This window comes from Equus caballus, chromosome 19 (assembly GCF_041296265.1).
Source record: "Equus caballus isolate H_3958 breed thoroughbred chromosome 19, TB-T2T, whole genome shotgun sequence".
Lineage (NCBI taxonomy): Eukaryota > Metazoa > Chordata > Mammalia > Perissodactyla > Equidae > Equus > Equus caballus.
This window is the reverse complement of record NC_091702.1, coordinates 53,302,517-53,329,010: the sequence shown is the minus strand read 5'-3', so window position 1 is coordinate 53,329,010 and position 26,494 is coordinate 53,302,517. Positions and strand designations below refer to the sequence as shown.

The 26,494-nt window shown below is 34.3% G+C and overlaps 1 protein-coding gene and 1 long non-coding RNA gene across 39 annotated transcripts in view; one reads left to right on the top strand and one right to left on the bottom strand.

Annotated features, from left to right (window-relative positions):
* The window catches only part of ZBTB20 (zinc finger and BTB domain containing 20), a 746,634-nt gene that overhangs the window by 592,531 nt on the left and 127,609 nt on the right, over window positions 1-26,494 (bottom strand). For 11 of the 38 annotated variants that reach the window (XM_070243796.1, XM_070243801.1, XM_070243786.1 and 8 more), the window contains exon 2: window positions 19,636-19,779. The exons of 16 other annotated variants lie outside the window; for them this stretch is intronic. The gene's annotated coding sequence lies outside the window, so the exon portion shown is untranslated. Of the gene's footprint in view, window positions 1-19,528; window positions 19,780-26,494 lie in introns of all 38 variants that reach the window. 11 more of the 38 variants (XM_070243771.1, XM_070243797.1, XM_070243776.1 and 8 more) reach the window with 1 other exon arrangement.
* The window catches only part of LOC138919254 (uncharacterized), a 131,698-nt gene that overhangs the window by 64,254 nt on the left and 40,950 nt on the right, over window positions 1-26,494 (top strand). The window lies entirely within an intron of this gene.

Below are 26,494 nucleotides of genomic sequence, written 5' to 3'. Positions count from 1 at the left end.
GTGCTTGGTTTTCAATGTCCTCCATAAGTTAGTTTCATTATGTATCCTCTCTTTCAAATAATGCAGAAATTGTACCCTCCAATACAATCAGATAAGATTTTGAACCTATATATATTGATTCAGCAAACATTTCTTTGAACCTGCAATGCGTTCAAGGATTGTTCATGTAACTGAAATCTACATGGTCATGGAGCGAAAGAACCGAGTGCTAACCTCCAGTTTCTCCCAGACTTTCGCTATCTCAATGTTCCTCCCTTCTCACTCTTTTATTCCTATCCAGGCACCTATGCATGACCTTCCCTTGGATTCAACAAAAGTTGATTCAGATACAATCAATCCAATCGTTCTCACATTAGCTCAGACGCTCACATTTCTGTTCAGAAAATACTGATCATTTGAATACCTAAGAAAACAAACAAAGGGCTAAACTTATCTTCCCACTAATTCTTCACTCAGACACAAAACACGGTGGATCCTAAATTAACACAACACACACATGCAAACTCTTTTACTAGGATCCAGACACTCTGGTCTTCCTCTATTCCTTTATCAGACCACACTTGTTTGGGGCTTTTGAACTTGTTCTTCTAAAGGCTCTTCTCTCAGATCCTTCCTGGTGACTTCTTCCCCTTCTCATCATTCAGTCTCAGCTCAAATGGCATCTCACTATCTACACTTTCTGACCCAAGTCACTCTTTATTCCACTGTCTAGTTTTCTTTTCTTCATAGGTTATCACTCTCTGCAATCACTTTGTTTATTTATAAACTCATTCATTGTCTATCTCTCTGCAATAGGGACCCTATCAGTTTAGTTACATGTGATCCATTGCCAAATCTCTTGCCCCTATGCATTAGGCCTGGTACATAGTAAGTACCCAAATATCTACAGAATGAATAAATAAATAAATAATTATGAAGTTAATATTGAAGCCATAAATATTAGTCAAACACTTACAATGCACAAGGTGATTTTTTAGTTGAATCCCAGGCTGAGGAATGCTCTGCCCCAACATAAGTACATTTGAGAGAAGGGTCCAAGATAAATTTGACGATGCTTATTTTGAAAGAGTTCTAAGCAAAATCGATTGTCACAGAATTAGGCCTAAAATTTCTTGATACTTAACTAACAGTATTGTTTTTCTCAGCGACAGTTCCCTTCACATGTCCCCATTAAACCTATTGATATATCATCATTAACTTTTATGATGTCATGTTTTTATGTTTTATGATGACAGTTGAATGGAACTGAATGAGGGGAGTGACAGTGTCACATATCTCATTTGGGACATTTATTACTGAAAGGGATGGGTCAGTCCCCATGCAACATGGAAAATTCAGGGTGAAACTAAACCCTAAGTACAGTAACATGTACAAATTCACTCCCTTCTTCATACAATACACAAATATTCTACCTATGCCCAGACTTAACAATTCTAATGCTTCTAAAAGTTAAAAAAAAAAAAAATCATTCATTTAAACCAGGGATCAGCAAACTTTCTGCAAAAGGCCAAATGATAAATATTTTGGGCTTTATAGGTCACACAGTTTCTGTCTCAACTATTCAACTCTGTCATTGTAGCATGAAAACAGCCATAGGCAATAAATACATAAATGAGCATGCTTGTATTTCAATAAAACTCTATTTACAAAAACAGAGAGTGGGACATCCAGGAAATGCAAATAGAAACTATGGTGTGACTATAGTGTGATATTACCTCACCTGTTAGAATGGTTATTACCAAAAAGACAAAAAATAAAAAGTGTTGGCAAGGATGTGGAGAAAGGGAAACTTTGTGCACTGGTGGTAGAAATGCAAGTTGGTACGACCACTATGGAAAACAGTGCAGAAGTTCCTCAAAAAATTAAAAATAGCACTACTATATCACCCAACAATTCTACTTTGGGGTATTGATCTGGAGGAAACAAAAACACTAACCTGAAAAAATATTTGCACTCCCATGTTCATTGTAGCTTTGTTTACCATAGCCAAGACATGGAAACAACCTAAGTGTCCATTGATGGATAAATGGATAAAGAAAAAGTGGTACACATATATATACAATGGAATATTATTCAGCCATAAAAAAGAAGAAAATCCTGCCATTTGCAACAACATGGATGGATCATGAGGGCATTATGCTAAGTAAAATAAGTCAGACAGAGAAAGACAAACACCATATGATCTCAATATACCCAGTGGAATCTTATGGAATCTAAAAAACAACAAAAAATATCTTATAGACATAGAGAAGAGATTGGTAGTTGCCAGAAGTATGGGGTAGGGAGTGGGCAAAAATGGGTGAAGGCGGTCAAAAGGCACAAACTTCTAGTTACAAAATAAACAAGTCCTTGGTATGTAATGTACATCATGGTGACCATAATTAATAATACCGTATTGTACATTTGAAAGTTGCTAAGAGAGTAGATCATAAAAGATCTCATCACAAGAAAAAAATTGTAATTATGTGTTGTGATGCATGTTAACTAGAATTATTGTGGTGATCATTTCGCAATACACATATATATCAAATCATGATGTTGTACACCTGAAACTAATATAATGTTATATGCCAACTATACCTCAAAGAAAAAGAACAGAGAGTGGGACAGATTTATTGACCCCTGATCTAAACCCATCAGTAAAAACCTATAGAATTTCTATATATAGGAAACTTAGCAGTAAAATTTGATTAGAAGGGGTGCTAGAAGCTACCTTTGCATGATATGCATGTTGCTTTTACATGAATTGTATGAGTATTTGGAGAAATTGATGGATATTATGGATGACCTAAACCCTTTGTGTCACCTTTGTCACTGCCATCTAATCCCACAATCAATTTGGGGATACTCTTGGCATTACATGTTGGCCTTATGTAGATTTATTGTCTTTCCATAAATATTCAATCCATCAGATTATTTGTATCCTAATTTTAAAATTACTTTTGAAAAGCTACAACAAATACTTGGCTGAAGCTAAAAAAAATACATTCCCTTTATCCATGCTAATTCTGCAATTCTATTTTAAACAACGATTAATTTTGTCAGACATGATTTGTTTGTAATAAACTCATCTTGTTCATTGCTCATGATTCCTTTGTCTTCAAGATGTTTACTGATTTCTCTTCCAGTGTTTTATTGAAAATGTTGTCAGGCCATTTCAAGATATATTTCATTACATCTATTATAAGAATTGTTTCTTCCTCAACATCTTTTAGGTCCTCTAAATTACCCAATTAGAATATACCTTCATATATCCAAAGTACCAACTACCCCTTTACCTGATTCTGGCTGATAGATGTTTTCAAAAGGTATTTTAAACTCATTTTATGCTTCTCAAAATTGTATTCCAACACCAAAATGGCTACACAACTAAACAAAATTTGGTCAGTAAAGCTTCTAAATGATAGTACATTGACCACATTGTCGTGAGATGTGTTATTAATTAGTAATACTATCATTTTCTATTCTCCATCTTACAGTTGCTATAATAAATTCTACTCCCAATCAGTTTTCATTAAATTATCAGCTCTTCTATTTGTGAAAATCAATAAACTGTATTCTACCTTTCTGACATCCAATTCTGTTTTATCTGTCTGGCTACATAAATCTCTAGAGCCTATGATGTCAAAATATTTTTTTAGCTTCAACTAGGCTTTTGCAAAAATGCTAAAGCTATAACGTCTAAATGTAAAGATTACTATTAAGTTATATCAGTGTGTCAGACAGCCATGAATTTTAAAATAAAATGAGAAAATATAAGATTTTAGATAATACCATAAAAGCTGCTTCAGTTGGATTCAGTACTCAATAAATGCAAACACTTGAGAATCCTAGTAAAAGTAAACCTTGAGATGGTTGAAATATCCATTCTAAATAATGGGAACATTTAGGTAATTGTCTGTACAAAACAAGGATCAGGCTTTTTGAGGTCATAAAATGCTTGGCCTTCCCAGGTAAGATGAATGCAGAAAGCTTACCACTGTATTACACAATAGGGATACGATTGTTGAATCTATCTAAAAAATAGCATTTTCAAAAGCTCCATAAAGTGATTCATTAAAGAAATAATTGGAAAGATTCCTTCTCTTTCCTGATATGAAGGAGAATCAGAAAATGTTGCAACATTTGCCAAAGAGAATGTAGTATTCACGTCTCACTTGTGAGACCTGAATACCTTGATTACCTACGCTCTTGCTATGTATTGAGAATGTTGAAGAAAAGCAGTTCCAAAAGAACACAGGTTTGCTGATCCCGGGTTCCTGCTAACATCACATGATAGAATAGGAGCTTTCACACACAGTCAAACTGACAGTCACTTACTCTGTACTCAGAGGAACCAATTTTCCCCTGTGGACATGAGTACAGCACAAATCATAAAGTGCCAAAAATTGAGTGTAAGTGCAAACCTCTCAACTTCACTCAGGTATCAGCAAAAAGCGCTGGGTTAGCTATGTGTGAAATGAAGTCAGGTCCAAGGAGTTGAAGGGAAGGGCAGATTGGAATTAGAATAATTTATCTGCCTCTGCTACAGGTCATCTACCTCACTGAAAAGAATTAAACCAACCTTGCCGAAGATTTCTCTTGTTTAGGTACAAGCTGTCATCAATGCATTCTTGCTCACTCCTCATCTTCTCCCAAACTATCTTGTTCTTCATAATAGTCTCACTTTCCACCTAAACTCTTTAACCTCTCTATTTCCCTCTCCCTCCCTCTCACTACACACACACATACACACACACACAAAGAAATGCACACTGCATGATGTTAACTGTTAACTTAAAGGATATTTTCTTTGAAAAAATCACATGTGATTATTGATACAACAGCACAGAAGTATGTTAACCACTGAAAAATTAGGGCAACATGATCCAAATCAATTGCCAGATACATTAATATAGTTACTGTGCATCTTCCTTAAGGGGATTACAATGCTATAAACAACCTTAATAAAGATTCACGTAAAGATCCTAATGGCTCTACCAGAAGTAAAGACAGGCTGTTCAAAATGCTAGTAATTGCAGTAAATATGGCAGATTCCATTGATGTGCTTGTATCTCTCTTTCACTTCAAATACACAGATATTTAGGATAATTTTGATAATTAAAAACTGAGCCAAGTTAGAATGAAAGATAGAAAGGGCAATCTCTGATGTCAGAAAAGAAAAGAGAACTGAAAGCTAGGGCCGAGAGAAGGGCTGAAGCCCTGTTGGACCCTAGGGTATCACACTCAAATATACCCAGGTATAGGGGTGCTATACAGAGTGTTACCACCAGTGTATGGACGACAGACAAGACTTAAAGCCAATGAGAGGGGTGGAGCAGCAACTGAGACATCCTTATTAACAGAAGCCCCATCCATAAGATTAGAAGTAGATAAAATCTACAGATTAGCATGGAAGAAATTGAATTCTTCTTAGGGTTCTGGGTAGTAGAAAGTCACATGAAAGAAATACGAAACCCAGGTATGTTACATGGGCACCTCAGGAATCAGCATTTATACTATATTTTGGGGACAGAAAATTCAAGTTTAAAAATTAACACACAAAAAAATCAGGACTTTTTTAGGTTCTTATAGGCACAGATATTGGGTCATAAGATAGAAGGAAATACTAATTCACTTCATAAGGTACTACAGAATTCTCATAGAAAACAACATCTTTCAACTAAAAATGAGCTCGCCATAATATCAGAAACTGCTATTCTTTTATGCATTCATTCAACAACTATACATTAAATGTCTGTTTTAGGCGAGTACTATTTTAGACCCAAAAGACACAATAGTGAATAAAACATAGTTCCTGTCTTCAGCAACTTTATATTCCAGTAAGGGAGACAATGGACACCTAAACAGAAAACCTAATTTCCAGTATAATAAATGCCATAAGGACAAAAGCAGGATAAGGGAAAAGAGAGTGATATGGAGAAGCAGATATTTCAGATGGAGGGTTGACAGAAAGGCTTTCTAAGAAGGTGAAATTCCAGCAGAACTCTGAACAAAGTAAAGGAGTGAATCATGAGGCAGAAGATACTTCAAGAAGTAAGGGAAAGAATTAGTAAAGATACATAAGATTTAAAAGAGATAATTGATCATTTTGAACTAAGTGATGTGTAGAAAATTTTTCCCTGGAGGACTGAATGTTCTTTCTCAACTAGTGTGTAGTATTTATAAAATTCAATAGTTATTGATCCATAAAAGAAGCCTCAACAAACACCAAAGAATTTATATCATAGAAACCATGTTATCTGACCATAATGCAATAATATCAGAAATTAAGACAAAAAGACAGATTAAAAATCCCTATATATTGGAAAACTAAAAAAACATGTTTATAAATACTCCATGAGTCAAAAAAAATTTTAATAGAGATATTAAGTATTGAAAACTGAACAACTATAAAGACACTACATATCAAAACCTGTGGGATGTAGCTAAAGTGGTACTTAGTGGAAAATTTATGGCCTTAAAATGCATACTCTAAATGTTAAAAAGTTATAAAATTAACTAGTTAAGGATCTAACTTAGCAAGTTAAAACATAATAGCAGAATAAAGCAAAATAAAAGGAGAAGGGAATAAATAATAAAGATCAGGACAAAAATTAATGACATAGAATGATATACGAGAGCCAAAACTGGTTCTTTAAAAAGACAAATAAAACATTAGGTTAACCATATGAAACTGCCAAAATTCAACTTAATAATAAAACTTGCACTAATCAAAATATTATTAATCATTAAATTTAGGCAAGAAAAAGAGGCACTAATTAGAAACTTTCGGAATGAAGAACGTATCTCTAAAGGTAGAGAAATGATGAAAATATAAGAGAATATATTGAACAACTAAACGGCAATCAATTTACAAACTCAAATGAAATGGCAATTTCCTAGAAGAGTGTAACATGCCAAAATCAGTACAATAAGAAATAGAAAAGCTGAATAACTTTAGGATCAATAATTGATAGTGAAATTGATACTAAAAGTTGAGAGCATGAGAAAGGAAAAGTATTGCTAATCTCATTTAAGAACTTGGATGAAAAAGTTCTAAATAAAATAAGAGCAAACCAAATAAAGCAATGTGCATGTGCATATGTGTATGTATATACATAAATACATCATAATTATAAAGAATTTATACGAGGAATGTAAGAATCATTCAACGTCAGAAAATATATTAAGTGAAACATATCATTTTCAGAGATTAAATTAGAAAAACCATTGTTCTCTGAATATAAACAAACAAAAAAAACCAAACACTACAAACATGATAAAAGACATGCACTAGACTAAGAGAAGATATTTGCAACATACATAATCAGTGAAGTCTTTCTATTCAGAATATACAAGCTACAACAAATCAGTAAGAAAAACATAAGCATTATAATTTTAAAAACTGATGAGAGAATATAAATGAAAAAATCAAAGAAAATAAAACCTGATTAGCCAATAAGAATATGAAGAGAAGCTCAACTTTACTTAAAGAAACAAAATTAAAGTAGCAAATAGATACACTTTTACTCCTATCTTTTTATCAAAAATTTAAAAGTCTGTCAATATCTACAGTTGGAGAAGGTATGGAGAAAGAGGAACTCAGAAACATTTGGAAAGCAATTTTCCATTACCTTGTGAAGTTAAAAATGTGTATTCCGTAAACCCAGCAATTCAAATACAGAAATTCTCTGACCTGTACACAAGCAGATACTTAGAAAGATGTTTACTGCAACACTGACTGTAATTAGAAAAATTGAAAAGAAAGAAAGAAGGAAAGGAGAGAGGGAGGGAGGAAGAAAGAGGATAAAGAAAAGTGAGGGTGAGAGGAGTGAAGAGAAAGGGAAAAAAAGAAACACTTACATGTACATTAGTAGGAAATGGACAAGTTGTGGCTCAGTCGCTGGAATAGTACACAGCACTGTCCACAGGAGCTAAAATGCCTTGGTCTAGGTATACTAATATAGAAAATTCTGCACAAACATAAGGTCAAGGGAAGCCAAAATAGGTTGCGGAATGACCCCAAATTTCTCAGTTCACAATAGCCTTCAGTGTCGTTATTATTATTTTTTTTACAGAGCCCTTAGTGTTTTGGTAATGTTTTCACAGGAAACTTAGCCTTAAAAAATACCTAATAGATCCATTTATTGAGTAGTTTAGTTCTAAATAACTCAATAAGTATTTATTTCCCAGTGACTTAGCGGTCACATAAAAAAATAATAAACATAAATTGAAAGGAAAATATTGTTTTAATTTCATTCTTTTATAACCATCTTTAAATTATTTACTATTAGGATGTGTGTGCCTATTGAACACTGCACAACTTTTCAAGCCTTGAAATCAGATTGGACACTGACACCCTTAGTTCTTGTTCCATATTGATTTTCACACAATACCTGCTTTCTATGAGAGCAACTGCCAAAAAACAAACTTCTCAAAGACATGACACGATCAAGAAGAATGTATTAAAACCAAATGTTGAAACTGTGAACTACCTTGAGCTAGCAGCTGACCTGGTGTCTGACAGATGTCGAATATTGTCATGTTTCTCTTGAAAAATTAAAATACCCCACAGCACATCTGTGAGCTCACTGTTGCACTGTGGGAGGACGTTGGTACCTACATTGAAAACCATGGCATTACGGTGAGATAGGATCTATGTAAAGTTTTTACATATATCATATGTAAGAACACATATGTACATATCGAATATACAAAACTACACCAAACGTTCATGAACACGTACACATACACACACACAAACACAGACAAAATAAAACTATAAAGGTAGTAAAAATATAGACTGAAATCATATACACTAACTTCAGGAGAATGGTTATGTCCAGGAAAAAAGATACGGAAATGTAAACAGGAGGAAATTTCAACTATTTAATTGTTGATTAATTTCTGCAAAAATTATCTTAAGCAAATATGGTAAATGCTAACATTTTTTAAATGAGTGATGGGTATTTGGTATTTATATTAATTCTGTGCCTTATTATATTTCTCAAATAGTTCATAAAAGAAAATAAGAAATGGCAAGCGTTCTAAGTTTTTAAAAGCTTTATATAGGCTGCTACTTTTAGCATACCATTGTAAATCCCAAGACATCTGGTTACTGTTAGACCTGCTTTTCCACAGTTTCCATTTAGAATCATTAAACTATCCACTGGGAGTAGCCTAACATTTAAAGAAAAAAATTTCAGTGCAAAGACTTCTATTTCCTAAGCTCCACCTGAAGCCACAAATGTTGCTTTTATTTAGCAACTTGGGAAAAAACTCTCAGTAGAAATGGTTATAAGCATTTTTATACCCTCTTCCTTCAGAATATAATTATTTGCTCATTTTACTTATTGAAGATAATGTCACAGTATGACAGACCATAACATTTATTCATTTAGTGCTGTCACAAACCCCTCAAATGCCTGGCCCATTGCAAGAGATATACATATTCCCAATCTTAGTCTTAATCTCTTTTTTACGATACTAGCAAATTCAGAAGTGCAACTACAGTGAATCAACTGATATTTTACAGTTTTGTTGGGTGTACATTAAGTTTGTGTTAGTTGTGTCCCCCAATTCCCACATTCATTTTCCCTTTGCTCTCTCCCAGCCACAATATTTTTAAAAACTTTATTCTTACTCATTAGAGGCAAGAAACTACAGATGTTGTGGAAGTATTGGGAATGTTTATAGATTTCAGAAATTCTACGTATCAATCAAGGCCTTATGATCAATAATATCAACTACAGTAATGAATTTTAAAAGATAGCAATGATCCCAGGTGCACTGGTCAGACCACAGCCTGTGTCTTACTCTGGATAATCCACTTTGATAAAGACATTGCCTTATCAAAAAGCCTATAGAGAAAAACATGTAAATGGTGAGAAGTCTTGAAATAGTGGGGGCAGTTGAAGAAACCAAGGAGGGTTGGTTTGAGAAAGGGAAGACCAAGAGAGAAGTCTCCAGTATCAACATATTCTTGATAGAGTATTGTGTAGATAGACGATCAGGTAGTTATAAAATTAATGGAATATTACAGTCTAAATCTCCAAGAATGACTGCTTGGATGACACTGTAGAATCTTTGGAATGATGAAATGTTCTAGAATTAGATTGTGGCGATGTCTGCACAACCTTCTGAACAAACTACAAGCCACCAAGTTGTACACTTTAAATGGGTGAAGTCTTATGGTATGTGAATTATATCTTAATTTTTCAAAAAACTATCTATTAGAATTAATAATATGGATAGTATAATCAGAAGAATAAGGTTTTGGAAGATGGCGGCATAGGAGAGTCCTGAACTTGCCTCCTCCTATGGACACAAAAAATCTATAATTACCTGTGGAAGAATTTCCTCTGATAAAGATCTGGAAATTGGATAAAAATAACCTCCACAACAAGGGACAACACTGGCAGGGTTGGAAGAGGCAGAAATACAGTCCTGCTGAGGAAAAAACCCCACACCCTAGTGGCAGTGCTTCATCATTGGTAGTGATCTCAAAAGCACAGGGCTTTTCCTGGAGGAGTTGAGGAGCTGAGCCCCATGTTAGGTATCCCAGCCCTTAGATTCAGCACAACAGAGATGAGATCTCATAATATGTGACCTTACTGACTTTGAAAACCAATGGGGACAAAATATTTGCAAATCATATATCTGACAAGGGGTTAATATCCAAAATATATAAAGAACTCATACAACTCAACAACAAAAGAACAAACAACCTAATCAAAAAATGGGGAGAGGATATGAACAGATTTTTCCAGAGAAGATAGACAGATGGCCAAAAGGTACATGAAAATATGTTCAACATCACTAATTATTAGGGAAATTAAAATCAAAACTACAATGAGATATCACTTTACATCTGTCAGAATGGCTATAATTACCTGGACAAAAAATAACAAATGTTGGAGAAGATGTGGACAAAAGAGACCACTTGCACACTGCTAGTGGGAATGCAAACTGGTACAGCCACTATGGAAAACAGTATGGAGACTCCTTTAAAAATTAAAAATAGAACTACCATATGATCCAGCTATCCCACTACTGTATACTTATCCAAAGAACATGCAATCAACAATTCAAAGACATTTATGCTCCCCTGTGTTCATTGCAGCATTATCCACAATAGCCAAGATGTGGAAACAACCCAAGTGCCCATCAACATATGAATGGATAAAGAAAATGTGGTATATATATATATATATATATATATATATGTACACACAATGGAATACTACTCAGTCAGAAAAAAGGCAAAATCATCCCATTTGCAACAACAGGGATGGACCTTGAGGGTATTATGTTAAGTGAAATAAGACAGACAGAGAAAGACAAACAGCATATGATTTCACTCATATGTGGAAGATAAACAAACAGACAGATAAAGAGAACAGATTAGTGGTTACCAGAGGAGAAGAGGGAGGGGAAGGTATGGGAAAGGAGTAAAGGAGCACATATGTATGGCGACAGATAAAAATGTGGTGAGCATGATGCAGTCTATACAGAAACTAATACATAATAACGTACACCTTAAATTACACAATGTTATAAACCAATATGAACACAATAAAATAATTGAAAAAATAAAAATAAAAAAATAAAAAAGAATATTACAAATAAATGAAAAAAGAAAGAAACAAAACCAATGGGGAATATGTCTAGGAAAACTATAGAACCTCAGAGAAAGAAAAACCTACTCTCAAAGGGCCCACACACACATTCACCTCATCTGGAAAACAGCACAAAAACATCAGATAGAAAAGTACACAGTCTATTGGTAAAAGAGACCCACTTACTAAGTCAGAGTGCACCTCAGAGAGGCAAGAGGCAGCTAGGCACAACCCCCCAGGGACTGAGACACTGGTGGGAGTTATTATTGTGACCTAGTTTAGTCTTGCTGACACAGACGTGGGCAGGCACCATTGGATTCCTTTCTGTAGCCTATTAATGCAAGGGTCTGGCTGACTGACTAGAGCACCTGAGGCAATTGAGTGCAGCCCGGCAGCAGGCAGCCGGCAGCCCACCACAGGGATGGTTTTGCCCACCAGGAAGCCCGTGGAGAACCCTATGTTGGAGGGCCTGTGTGACCTCAGCAGCAGGGCAAGTGGGTCTGCATCCATGGGGCATGTGGTCCCAGAGTAGACTTATGCCACTGGCCATCACAAACAGCCACACAGGGAATCTGTCCCACCTTCCAAAACCTGAAAGTCTTGTGCACTGCCATGCCTAGGGCTGGCTTCACTCATCTGCACTCATGAGGCAACTGTGTACTGCAGGGCAACATAGCCAGATCTGGCCAGAGGCCTACCCCACCCAAAAGAGAGCTGATAACAGCCATGCTCCACAAGAAGCCACAACAGAGGCCTGTAGCAATTGTAAGCCCCTGAGCCTAGCAACCAGCCACAATTGGGGCCTGACTTGCTTAACAGCAAAACAGCAGTAATTGTGTGCTATTAGATCTCACAGTCAGCCATGTTGGGGTTTACACTCGCCAATAAAGTGACTGTAGCAGTCACATGTGGCTTAGCTTTACAATCAGCTGGCCCAAGGGCCAGCCTAGCCTACTTGTGCACCTGCAGCAATAGCATCCTGACACACGTAGCCCATACAGGGGCACTCCTGGAGCACTTGGCATGGGTGACAAGAGGAGAACACATTGCTGTGTCCCATAAGGCATCTCTTACATAAGGCACATATCCAAGATCAGAAGATGTAGCTGATATACCTAATACATAGATACAAGCACAGAGAAGTAGGCAAAATGAGGAGACAAAGGAATATGTTCCAAATAAGAGAAAAGGACAAATCTTCAGAAAAAGAACTAAGTGAAACAGAGAAAAACAACCGACCTGATAAAAAGTACAAACTAATAGTCATAAGGATGTTCACCAATCTGAGGAGAAGAATAGATAAACACAGTGAGAACTTCAACAAAGAATGGGAAAATACAAAAAAGAGCCTATCAGAACTGAATAATGCAATAATGGAAATGAAAAATTCACTAGAGGAAACCAGCAGCAGAGTAGATGACACAGAAGAATGGACCAGTGATCAGGATGAAAGAGTAAAGGAAATCATCCAAGCTAAATTGAAAAAAGAGTTAAAACCAACAAGGACAGTCTAACGGACCTCTGTGACAACATCAAGTATACTAACATCTTCATTATAGGTGTTCCAAAAGGAGAGAGAGAGGCAAAGGGGCAGAGAAGTTAATTGAAGAAACAGATATCCAGGTACAAGAACCACAGAGAGTACCAAACAAGATGAACCTAAAGAGGCCCACACTAAGAAATGTCATAATGAAAATGTCAAGAATTAAAGATAAATAGAGAATTCAAAAAGATGCAAGAGAAAAGGAAAAAGTTACGTGAAAAGGAAGCTCCATAAGGCCATCAGCTGACGTCTCAGCAGAAACTTTACAGGCTAGAAAGGAGTGCCATGATATATTCAAAGTGCTGAAAGGAAAAACGCTATAGCCAAGAATACTCTACACAGGAAGGTTATCATTCAGAATGGAAGGAGAGATAAAGAGTTTTCCAGACAAGCAAAGACTAAAGGAGTTCATCACCACTAAACTGGCCTTACAAGAAATGCTAAAGAGCCTTAAAATGGAAAAGTAAAGGCCACAAATAGGAATAAGAAAATTATTAAAGAAAAAATATCACTGGTAAAGGACAGTAAATGTAGTGGATTAACCACCTATAAAGCTAGTATGAAGGTCAAAAGACAAAAGCACTGTAATTATGATAAAAGATTAAGGGACACACAAAAATAAAAGAGGTAAAATATAATATCAAAAACATAAAACCTGAAGCAGGGAGTAAAAAGTGTAGGGCTTCTAGTAAGAAGTCAAACTTAAGAGAACATCAACTTAATATAGATTGATATTTGCATAGGTTATTATATATGAACCTCATGGTAATCACAAACCAAAAACCTATAATAAATACACAAAAAATAAAGAGAAAGGAACTCAAACAAAACTAAAAAAAGTCATCAAATTACAAGGGAAGAGAGTAAGAGAAGAACAAAGGAACAGAGAAGAACTACAAAAACATACAGGAAAAAAGTAACAGAATGGTGATAAGCACATACTCATCAATAGTTGTTTTAAATGTAAATGGACTAAATGCTCCAATCAAAAGACAAAGGGGGAATGAATGGATAAAAACCAAGACCCATATATATGCTGCATATAAGAGACATACTTGAGACCTAAAGACATTCACAAATTGAAAGTGAAGGGATGGAAAAAGATACTCCATGGAAATGGAAATGGAAAGAAGGCTGGGGTAGCAAACTTACATCTGACAAAATAGACTTTAAAATAAAAACTGTAATAAGAGAAAGTAGGGCATTACATAATGATAAAGGGAATAATCCAACAAGAGTATATAACATTTGTAACTATCAAAGCGCCCAACATAGGAGCACTAAAATACATAAAGAAAATATTAACAGACACAAAAGGAGAAATAGACAGTAACACAATAATACTAGGGGACTAGACACTCCACTTACATAAATGGATAGATCATCCAGACAGAAGATCAATAAGGAAACATTGGCCTTAAATGAAACATTAGATCAGATGGACTTGTAGAAATGCATAGAACATTGCATCCAAAAAATGAAGACTACACATTCTTTTTGAATGCACATGGAACATTCTCCAGGATAGATCACATATTAGGCCACAAAACAAGTTTCCATAAATTTAAGAAGATTGAAATAATATCTAGCATCTTTTCTGACTACAATAGTATAAAACTACAACTCAACAACAAGAAGAAAACTGGAAAAGCCACAAATATGTGAAGATTAAACTGCTACTGAACAAATGTTGGATCAACAAAGAAATCAAAGGATAAATAAAAACATACCTGGAAATAAATTAAAATGAAAATATGACATACCAAAAGTTATAGGATACAGCAAAAGCAGTACTAAGTGGGAAGTTTATAGCAATACAGGCCTACCTCAAGAAATAAGAAAAATCTCAAATAAACCATCTCAAAATACACCTAAAGGAGCTAGAAAAAGAACAAACAAAGCCTAAAATTAATTAAAGGAAGGAAATAAAAATCAGAATGGAAATAAATGAAAAACAGTCTAAAAAACAATAGAAAAGATCAATGAAACTAAGTGCTGGTTCTTTGAAAAGAAACAAAATTGAAAAATTGTAGCTAGACTCACTAGAAAAAAAGGGATAAGCCTCAAACAAAATCAGAAATGAAAGAGAAATTACAATGGGCACCACAGAAATAAAGGATTATAAGACACTTTCTAACACATTCTATAAAATGAACATTATCCTGATATCAAAACCAAACAAGAACAACACAAAAAAAGAGAATGACAGGCCACTATCACTGATGAACATAGATGCAAAAGTCCTCAAGAAAATATTTGCAAACTAAATACAACAATACATTAAAAGGATCATATACCACGATCAAGTGGGATTTATTCCAGTGATGCAAGGATGATTCAACATCCACAAATCAATCAACATGATACATCACATTAACAAAATGAAGAATAAAAAGCACATGATCATCTAAATAGACACAGAGAAAGCATTTGACAAGATACAGCATCAATTTATGATAAAAATTGAATAAAATAGGTGCAGAAGGAAATTAACATAATAAAGGCCATATATAAAAAGCCACAGCTAACATCACACTCAACAGTGAAAAATTGAAAGCTATCCCTCTAAGAACAGGAACAAGACAAGGAAGCCTACTTATGCCTCTCATTTAACATACTATTGGAAGTCCTAGCCAGAGAAATAAGACAAGAAAAAGAAATAATAGGGATACAAATTAGAAAGGAAGAAGTAAAACTGTCACTATTTGTAGATGACACCATTTTATATATAGAAAACCCAAAGAATTCACCAAAAAACTATTAGAAATAATAAACAAATATAGTACAATTGCAGGGTAAAGAATCAACACACAGAAATCAGTTGTGTTTCTATACACTAACAATGAAATAGCAGAAAGAGAAATTTTTTAAAAATCCCATTTACAATCACAACAAAAAGCATAAAATACCTAGGAATAAAGTTAACCAAAGAGATGAAACACTTGTACACTGAAAGCTAAAACGTTGTTGAAAGAAATCAAAGAAGATACAAAGAAATGGAAAGATATTCGATGCTCATGGATTGGAAGAATTAACATAGTCACAATGTCCATACTTCCTAAAGCAATTTATAGATTCAGTGCAATCCCTATCAAAGTTGCTGTGACATTTTTCACAGAAATAGAACAAAGAACCCTAAAATTTATATGGAACAACAAAAGACTCCGAATAGCCAAAGCAATCTTGAGAAAAAAGAACAAAGCCAGACGTATCACAATCCCTGCTTTCAAAATATACTAAAAACCTATAGTAATCAAAACAGCATGGTACCTGCACAAAAATAGACACACAGGTCAATGGAACAGAACCGAGAGTCCAGAAATAAACTCACACATCTATGGACGTTAGTTTTCAACAAAGAAGCCAAGAATGAACAACGGGGAAAGGAAAGTCTCTTCAATAAATGGTGTTGGGGAAACTGGACAGCCACAGGCAAAAGAATGAAAGTAGACCATTATCTTGCACCACACACAAAAATTAACTCAAAGTGGATAAAAGACTTGAAAGTAAGACCTGAACCCATAAAACTCCTAGAAGAAAACATAGGCAATATGTTCTTTGACATTAGCCTTAGAAATAATTTTTGAATACCATGTCTTCCCAGGTAAGGGAAACAAAAGAAAAAATAAACAAATGGGACTACATAAAACTAAACCTTCTGCACAGTAAAGGAAATCATAAACATAGCAAAAAGACAACTTAACAATTGGGAAAAGATATTTGCAAATCATATGTCTGGTAAGGGGTTAATAAGCAAAATATATAAAGAACACACAACTCAACAACAAAAGAACAAACAAACCAATTAAAAAATGGGCAGGGGCTGGCCCTGTGGCCGAGTGGTGAAGTTCACGCGCTCCGCTGCAGGCGGCCTAGTGTTTCGTTGGTTCAAATCCTGGGCGCGGACATGACACTGCTCATCAAGCCACGATGAGGTGGCGTCCCACATGCCACAACTAGAAGGACCCACAATGAAGAATATACAACCATGTACTGGGGGATTTGGGGAGAAAAAGGAAAAAAAATACAATCTTTAAAAAAAAAAAAGGGCAAAGGATCTGAACAGACATTTTACCAAAGAAGATATACAGATGGCTAACAGGCACATGAAAAGATGTTCAACATCACTAATTTTAGGGAAATGCAAATCAAAACTACAATGAGATATCACCTCATGCCCCTTAAAATGGCTACTATTAAAAAAGACAAGAAATAATTAGTGTTGGAGAGGATTTGGAGAAAAGGAAACCCTCATACACTGCTGGTGGGAATGTAAACTGGTGTAGTTTATGGAAAACAGTATGGAGATTCCTCAAAAAGTTAAAAATAGAACTACCGTACAATCCAGCTATTTCACTGCTGAGTATTTATCCAAAGAACATGAAAACACTAATTCAAAAAGATATTTGCACTCATATGCTCATTGCAGTATTATTCACAATAGCCAAGACTTGGAAACAACCAAGTGCCCATCAATGAATGAATGGATAAAGAAAAAGTGGGAGGGCAAAATGAGTAAAAGGACACGTGTATGGTGTTGGATGGTAATTAGTCATTGGGTGGTGAACATGATGTAGTCTTCACAGAAATTGAAATATAATCATGTACACCTGAAATTTATATAATGTTAAACCAATTTTATCTCAATAAAAAAAATAAGTAAAAATACACCAGGGCAAAAAGAAAAAAGAAGAAGTGAGATGTCAAGAAACAGAAACAATAAATACAATGATTTCAAAAAGAAATAAGGTAACAGAGTTCTTCTATCAGTACCAGCAGGGACATACTTAAGTCTAACTATAAGTGAACTACCATAAACTTTCATCTTATATGTACCCAACCCTTGATCATTACTAGGAAGAAACAATATCTAGAATGGTCCTATCTAATCTGGTTTCATTTCTCACAAACCAAAAAAACCACAGGAACCTATATTCCAAAACATTACCAGTGTAGTAGGATTCTGAAAAAAATGTCATACTGCTCAGTGCTTTCCAGGTTTGTTAAACTGAATATTTTTTTAAAAAAAAATTAAAAATAAAGCATTACAAAATAAATTCTAGCCCTCTAATCTTAAAAAAAAATCAGAACTACTCTTTCATTTCCAATGGAATGCACAAATGAAACTTATAATGTGGTTGGAAACACAGTGTCATATTTGATATACATTCCAGAATAATGAATATGAGAATGAATATTCTTATTGTAAGAATGAAAATATGAGGTTATGACCAATAGCAGTATTACGAATTTATTCTGGGAGGCTGTTTGTTTTCTAATGACATATAAAAAAGAACAATTGAGAGCCATATGGGAGCAATAAGTAATTTAATGTATTTATACTAGTTTAGGAATTTTTATTTTAGAGAAAGTAAAATTAAGGCATTAAAAGCTTACAAAATTCGATTGTTTTCTTGTATAATGCCAATTAACTACAGAAATTTGAAACTAAAAGCACAGCACCATTTACATTAGCACCGAAATATTAAATAAATTCTTAGTCATAAGTCTAACAAAATATGTACAAGATCTATATGAGGAAAACTAGAAAACCCTGGTGAAAGAAATAAAAAAACTAAGTAAATGGAGAGATAGTCCATGTTCATGGATAGGAAGACTCAATACTGTCAAGACGTCAGTTCTTCCCAACTTGATCTATTGATTCAGTGCAATCTCAATCAAAATCCCAGCAAGTTATTCTGTAGATATTGACAAAACTGATTCTAAAGTTTATATGCAGAGGCAAAAGACCCAGAAGAGCCAACTCTATATTGAAGAAGAACAAAGTTGGACACTGATACCCCACAATGTCAAGACTTACTATAAAGCTACAGTAATCAAGACAGTATGGTATTTGTGAAATAATAGACAAATAGATAATGGAACAAAACTGCACAGAAAAAGACCCACATATAGTCAACTAATCTTTGACAAAGAAGCAAAGGAAATACAATGGAGCAAAGATAGCCTTTACAACAAATGGTGCTGGAACAACTGGACATTCACTTGCAAAAAAAAATAAATCTAGACACTGACATTATACCTTTCACAAAAATTATCTCAAAATGGATTATTGACCTAAATGTAAAATTCAAAACTATAAAATTTGTAGAAGATAACATAGGAGAAAATCTAGGTGATGTTGAATTTGGCAATGAGTTTTTAGATGTAACACCAAAAGCATGATCCATGAAAGAAATGACTAATAAATTGGACTTTGTTAAAGTTAAAAACTTCTATTCTGTGAAAGACAAGTTATGGAGTAGAAAAAGATATTTGCAAATCACATTTCTGATAAAGGACTGGTATTCAAATACAAAGGACATTTAAAACTCAACAATAAGGAAAACAACTCAAAAAATGTGCAAGAGATCTGAATAAACACCTCCAAAGAAAATACACAGATGGGGGCCAGCCTGATGGTGCACTGGTTAAGTTTGCACGTTCTGCTTGGCAGCCCAGGATTCACAAACTTGGATCCCCAGTGCAGACCTATGCACCGCTTGTCAAGCCATGCTGCGGCAGGCGTCTCACAAAGAAGGTAGAGGAAGATGGGCACAGATGTGAGCTCAGGGCCAGTCTTCCTCAGCAGAAAGAGGAGGATTGGTGGCAGATGTTAGCTCTGGGCTAATCTTCCTAAAAAAATAAAAAAAGAAAAAGAAAATACACAGATGGCAAATGAGCACATGAAAAGATGTTCAACATCATATACCATCAGGGAACTACTAATTAAAATAACAATGAGATACCACTACACATCCATCAGAATGGCTAAAATCCAAAACAACTGACAACACCAAATGCTAGTGAGGATATGGAGCAACAAGAACTCTCACTCATTACTGGAATTTAAAATAGTATGGCCACTTTACAATACAGTTTGCCAATTTGTTACAAAGCTACATATAGTGCTACCATATGATCCAGTAATCATGCTCCTTGGTATTTACCCAGATTAGTTGAGTTTATGTCCATAGAAAAAGCTGCACATGAATGTTTATAGTAGATTTATTTATAATTGCCAAGGTTAGAAGCAACCAAGGTAACTGTCCTTTAATAGGGGAATGGGTAAACAACCTGTGGTACACACACAGAATGGAATATTATTTAGCACTAAAAAGAAATGAGCTATCAGCCACAAAAAGATACGGAGGAATCTTAAATGCATATTGCTAAATGGAAGAAACCAATCTGAAAAGGCTACATATCATATGACTCCACCAATATGACATTCTGGAAAAGGTAAAACTAAAGAGATAGTAAAAAGACTGCCAGGGGTTCGAAGACAGGAGAGGGAGGAGTGTAGAGGAGAGGAATAAATAGATAGAGCTCAGAGAATTTTTAAGTCAGTAAAACTATTCTGTATGGTACTGTAATGCTGGACACATGATATTATGCATTTGTCAAAACCCATAGAACTGTATGACAAAAAGTGAACCCTAATGTAAATTATGTACGTTAGTTAATAACAACGTATCAATATTGGTTCATCAATTGTAAGAAATATACCGTGCCAATGCATGAGGCTAGTTAATAATAGGGAAAACTGTGAGTAGCAGGGGTGAGTGGGTATCTAGGAACTCTGTATATTCTGCTCAGTCTTTTTTAAACCTAAAACTGCTCTAAAAAATAAAGTCTGTTAATTAAAAAAAAGTTAAACTCACCTATTTCTAAAATTAAGAACAGGAAACATAAACTACTAAGTCTAACAGGTATATTTCAATTCCTTATAACAATCAAGATGGAAAGAAGACTATGAGAAAGGAATGCAAGAGATAGAGAAGGTGAGAAAAAGATAAAGAGGAAAGGAAGGAGACATGGAGCGAGAGAAAGACACAGACATGACCACTAAGAAAAGACATACAGGGCACACGCAAAGACAAACAAACAGTGTTTGTAAGATTCAACTGAATTAAATCTAGACAAATCTTATAGAGGTGGTAAAGTCGAAAATAGTACAGATTTTACTGTTTTATTTTATTAGAAATTAAAATGTTCATTTTTTTAAAGACACAAACTCTGCTCTACAACTGAACAAGTTATTTCCTCTTCCTAGAACATCCTTTCTTCCATCCCTGCCTGTCAAGGTTTCAATCTATGTCCTTCTAGGTTCAATTTAACTGTCATGCCCCAGGTAAAATGAATCCCTCCCGCTCCTGTATTTATGTAGTGCTTTGTAACTCCAAGGGAACACTTACATCTGTCTTGCAGTAGAGTCATTGAAAGATAGTCCCCTCATTCACTATTTGTCCATGAGTCAGGGCTGGACTCATCTTTGCATTTTGCGTCAGCACCTCTTACAGTGTTTTGCATAATAATACATGCTTAATAAATATTTACTGTACTGAACTGAAGATACATAACAGATATCAAAAATTAAAGGCCCAAGTACACTTTGTCACAGTGGAGGTAATATCTTTTGTCTGATGACTCTACCATTCTCAAAGTACTGTAAGTTTCCTCTGCTTTGAAACTGCCTTTAGAGACTGCACAAGCCGCACAAGATAAATGGTTTCACTATTTCCATAATGTTAAAAAAATGCCCTTCTTGAATACCCAAAACAGGCCATAGCCTTAGAAAGGGTAGTTTGAATGGAGTGGATAGGGCAAAGGGCACCAAATTGGAATGGGTTGTAGACTTGGAGATGAAGAAATGAAAGTAAGGGATTTAGAGAATCCTTACCAGTCAGAATAGGCCAGGTTTTACTATGGCAATAAATTTGTTTCTATTCAGTAAACATGGCTCTAAATTACTCTTGACTATTTCTAAAAATCAAATCAAATTAAAGGGTAGTTGTCAATGAAAATATTCAAAAGGATATGTTGTTGGCTCCAGAGGCAATTCCAACACATTACAATGTTTAGAGCAATGACTATACTACTTAAATGAAGAAATATCTCCCAAGGTGACTACTTTGCAAAGAATAATACTCATTTGGATGCAAAAAAAGTCCATTACTTAATAGACAGTTGCATTTGTTTAAAAAAAATGTTTTAGAATGTGGAGTTGATTCTTTTTATATGTTAAATAAATGCAAAACAAATTTTGTAAAGAAATTGTTCTTTTAAAATATTTTGCAAACCATAATTCTTCTATGTAGCAAACCATCATTCCTTAATTTATCTCTTTTTGCAAATCTTAAATTTTCATAAATTAGGTTTTTAAAAATGAAGATCACTTGAATTATTATGTGGACAGATTCTAATCTTTGGGACAAATGTCTCAATTTTTATTCAAAATATTTTGAATAATGTGCCTTAAAGGTCAAAATGCCGCTATTATTCAGAAAAAAGTTTCAAAATGCAATGAATTCCTAAAATCATTATACTAGTATGTAAAGTGCATATTTATTTTGAGCTGAAAGTTCAGCCACTTTCAAAATGCCTCTACTCAGTTTTTTTTTAATGAGAACAGCATTATTTGTGGAAATGTGAAATATTTTCACATAATATTTAGTTTGAACAAGAAATAACTATTTCCACTGTTAGAATAGACCTATTTTAAGCGATGGTGATTGAGTATGTAGGAGAGTAGATTGTTTGAATTGTAAAAGTAGAACTTCTTGATGACAGAACAACAAAGATAATGGCATTATTCTTTGTACACACCTCTTCAGTTTGTATAGCAGAACACATGCAAATATTTTTATTTTCCCAGGGATTCATGTTTGGAAAGTGATTCAAGTGCATTCACCATACAAAAATTTTTAAAGAAATTTTCACAATACAAAACATCACTGAAAACAAAGCTTCACTCCACAGAAAATTTATTTAGTAATATTTTTAATGTTGCTCAAATGTAGTATTTTTTTACAAACCTTCTGTGTATGTGCATGTGTGTATACATATATGTTGTATATATAAAATATTGGAAAACACTCCATCTAACAGCCTGTAAAACTTTAAATCAGCTGAGTTCTACAGCCAATAGGATATACAATCATACAGTTATACTATAGCAATAATGTTCTGCCTCATTCCAATATTAAAAGAAGCTTCCATTTAATAGAAAGTCTTTTATTTGTAATAAAACTATTTGTTGTAAAATCAATCCACCCAAAACAATTATTTCAATAAACATTTTAAGGATTTACTATATGGGCATAAATGGAAGCGAGTATGTGTGTGTGTGTATTATATACACACATATATGTATAGAAAGAGTATATATATTTTATATACAATACCTGTTTGTTTAAAGAAGGAGATGAATAAACGTAAAGAGGCAAAATAGATGTATGTATAATACAGAAGAGAGAATATAATGAGTACAGTACAATAAAGTCTCTAGATTTCATCTTTTCTTTATCACCCTCAAAAAAGACAGTTAAAAGTTCTAAAAAGAAAAAGGAAAGAAAGAAAATATTTCTTCATTGAACTGCTTCTAAGATTCCTTTACTCAAAGTTAAAGACTGTGGCTGCCATCAACCAGTTGGGTCACTAATTTATCTAAATCTGTCTAGACCTGACTATGGCGTTTCTCCTTACATGTCTCTGAATTCATTATCATTTGCAAAGATCAGAAACCTTTGTCACTGAAACCACTTTCATGGGATTTAACAAAATATTTTGAAGGGTTTTTTAAATACTGAGGCTAAAGTGACTTTGTTGATTGACTGCTATTGGTATTATTTTTGGTAATCCATAGACGTAGCATTACCATGCTCACACACATATCAATTTTAAGATATAATTTGTCTTTTTTGTATACACCACAGAACACTAAAGGCAATGTATTATATAAGACCCTGGGTATTTCAGGTGGCTGAAGATATTTGGTTTTCAGCTTTTTACTTCAAAATACATTTGAGAAAGTGCAACGAATCCAGTGCAGAGTTGTGTTGCACAGAAATGTCTTGCCCTTCAACTCTTCCGGGAAAGAGCAAATACTTCATTTCCAATCATGTTGTCTGCTTTTTGCACATGCAATTTTAAAATCCTTTCCTGTCAGCTGGGCTGCTCTGCATTGACATCCTTTGAATTTTTGTTGTTCTATTTTTGTTGAGGCATTCTATTTCTTCTCTAATTATTTCTAACTCCTCTCTGCGTTTTTTTTTATTTGCTCAGTTTTTCCTTTTACTGCCTCATTGCTGCCTCTTCAGAGCTCTCTGTCTGACCAGAATTTTCTTTTCAGTTTTATATAACCTAGAACCACACTGACTCTTCCTGTCGCTTTTGGATGCTTAGAGCTTAGTAGGAGGAGACTGCGCTTTGCTCCATGAATGTTCCTTAAATATCTTCCACCTGCATTTAGTATATATCCAGATTTATTTCACATTTCTCCAAATTCCCTTTCTGCCCTCAGTCCATTACTTTTACTATACATTACTATATACAGTCATATAACTTTTATATGAAACAAATGTTCCTAGGCACACTGAAGACTAAAAGAATGAATGAGGTACTCAGATGTCGTCTAATTTTTCATTGGTCTAATGTTAACATTGAGCCCACTTCAATTTCTATTAAGTCTGCAGCTTGTTTTTATTGTATGTACAGCACAAATATTTGCTGCTTGAAAAAACAAAAAACAGATAGGGCATGCCCTCAATCCCTCAGGGCATACCATACTAGACAATTTGGTTCACTAAATCCCAGACAATTCTCAACCTTCATCTTGTTTAAAATTCAGTAATTTCTTTTGGTATATCATAATTCTCTTATTTCAAATACAACCCCTGAATATGATCATTAACGATTCATCAATAAGCTATTTAGGTTCAAAATTAATCCATCTCAAATTGTTTTCTCTGTTAAGAAGGACAGATTTAAACTGCTATCTTAAAGGTAACAAAAGAATTGGAAAAAACTAGATTTTCCTTTCTTTGTGACAGTACTTGCAGAATATTTAGTCAGAGTAGGTGAAGTATAAATGAGTAAATTGCTTAAGTCCAAACTAACTATAATTTGACCTCAGCTCGAAGGACAAAAACCACACAATCTGGAGGGAGAAAAGTTAACACTATACTAAAATTGTCAAGCAACTTCTAAACTAGATCAATTGCCTTCATAATAGTCTCAGAACAAAATGTTCTCTAAGAGCGGATCTGATATGAAGAGCCAAAAAATGGAAAACATTCACTACCAATTTACTGTAGTCACCCATAAACTATTACAAGAACATTATGTATTGGGGTTCGAGCCAGCAAGCTATTAAAGCGGACTGCCCTGGTGTCTTTTCATTTTACTTTTTAATGCTACCGAACATTAATAAGTCCTGGAGGAATTGTAGTTATGCTGAAACTGTCTTATCATGTAATCAATTTTTCAAATATTCCAAGTCTTTTCAAGGTGAGTGCTGTTTCTTTTCTGTTTCTTGCTGGTCAATGTCATTTCACCTTCGCAAATGCCATCATCATTTTTTGTTTGTTTGGTCCAAGTCATGTTTTCATCTTGGAAATATATCAATCTAAATGGTGCTAATTGCCGTAGTTAATGAGTGCCAAGACATCTAGCACCCTTAGCCCCATTGCCACTTGTTGTGCTTCTGCTCATGTAGAGATCAAAGAACAGAGGAGGGAAAGAATTATCTTCAAAAAATGAGAAGATGTCACATATACACCTTTTTTGGTTTGTTTGTTTTAAACTTTGAGGGCATAAATAATCCTAGTGAAATTACTTTCCTTTATAGTCCCTGGTTAATTTTAACTTGTTAAAAATTTTCTAACTTAAAATTTTTTTTCTTATTTAAAGGATAGTTATGATAGTCTGGCAGAACATGATTAACCCAATGACCTAAGAATTTTAACTCACTAATCACTGTTTTCCCTTGGTGGCAGAAATTCCAGGCAACTGAGGCATCTTTCAATCTATTGTGCTAATGGAAAATATTAGCACATATAAACTTCCTGCAAAATAAGAAGTCTTCATGGATACAAATCAGCAATGATTCAATTTGTAATTGGAACTGCAAGAGGAAAAAAAACACCGCAGGCATAAACAGGTTTAAATTTGGAAAAATCATTGAAATATAAATTTCAATGAACTGAATATTTCTTGCCAGCACAAAACTAACCGCAATTTATTAGCATGGTCTGGAAGTAAATATTCATATATTTGTGTGATTATGTAATACGTTTGTGTGTGAGTGCATTTGTGTATATGTGTACGTGTGTGTATATATAAATATCTATTTCAATTTGACTGTAAGATCCATGAGCCATGCTTCATTTCATCACCACTGTATCTCCAAATTCCAGCGCAATGCTTGAACCATAGTATTTACTCAATATATATTTGTTAAAGAAATTATAAGTAGGTAATAATAAGAATGCAATAGCACAATTTAAAAATTTTAGATCCTTAACATAAAAGAAATCATGGGAAAGCATTCGTAATAACATACTTCCTC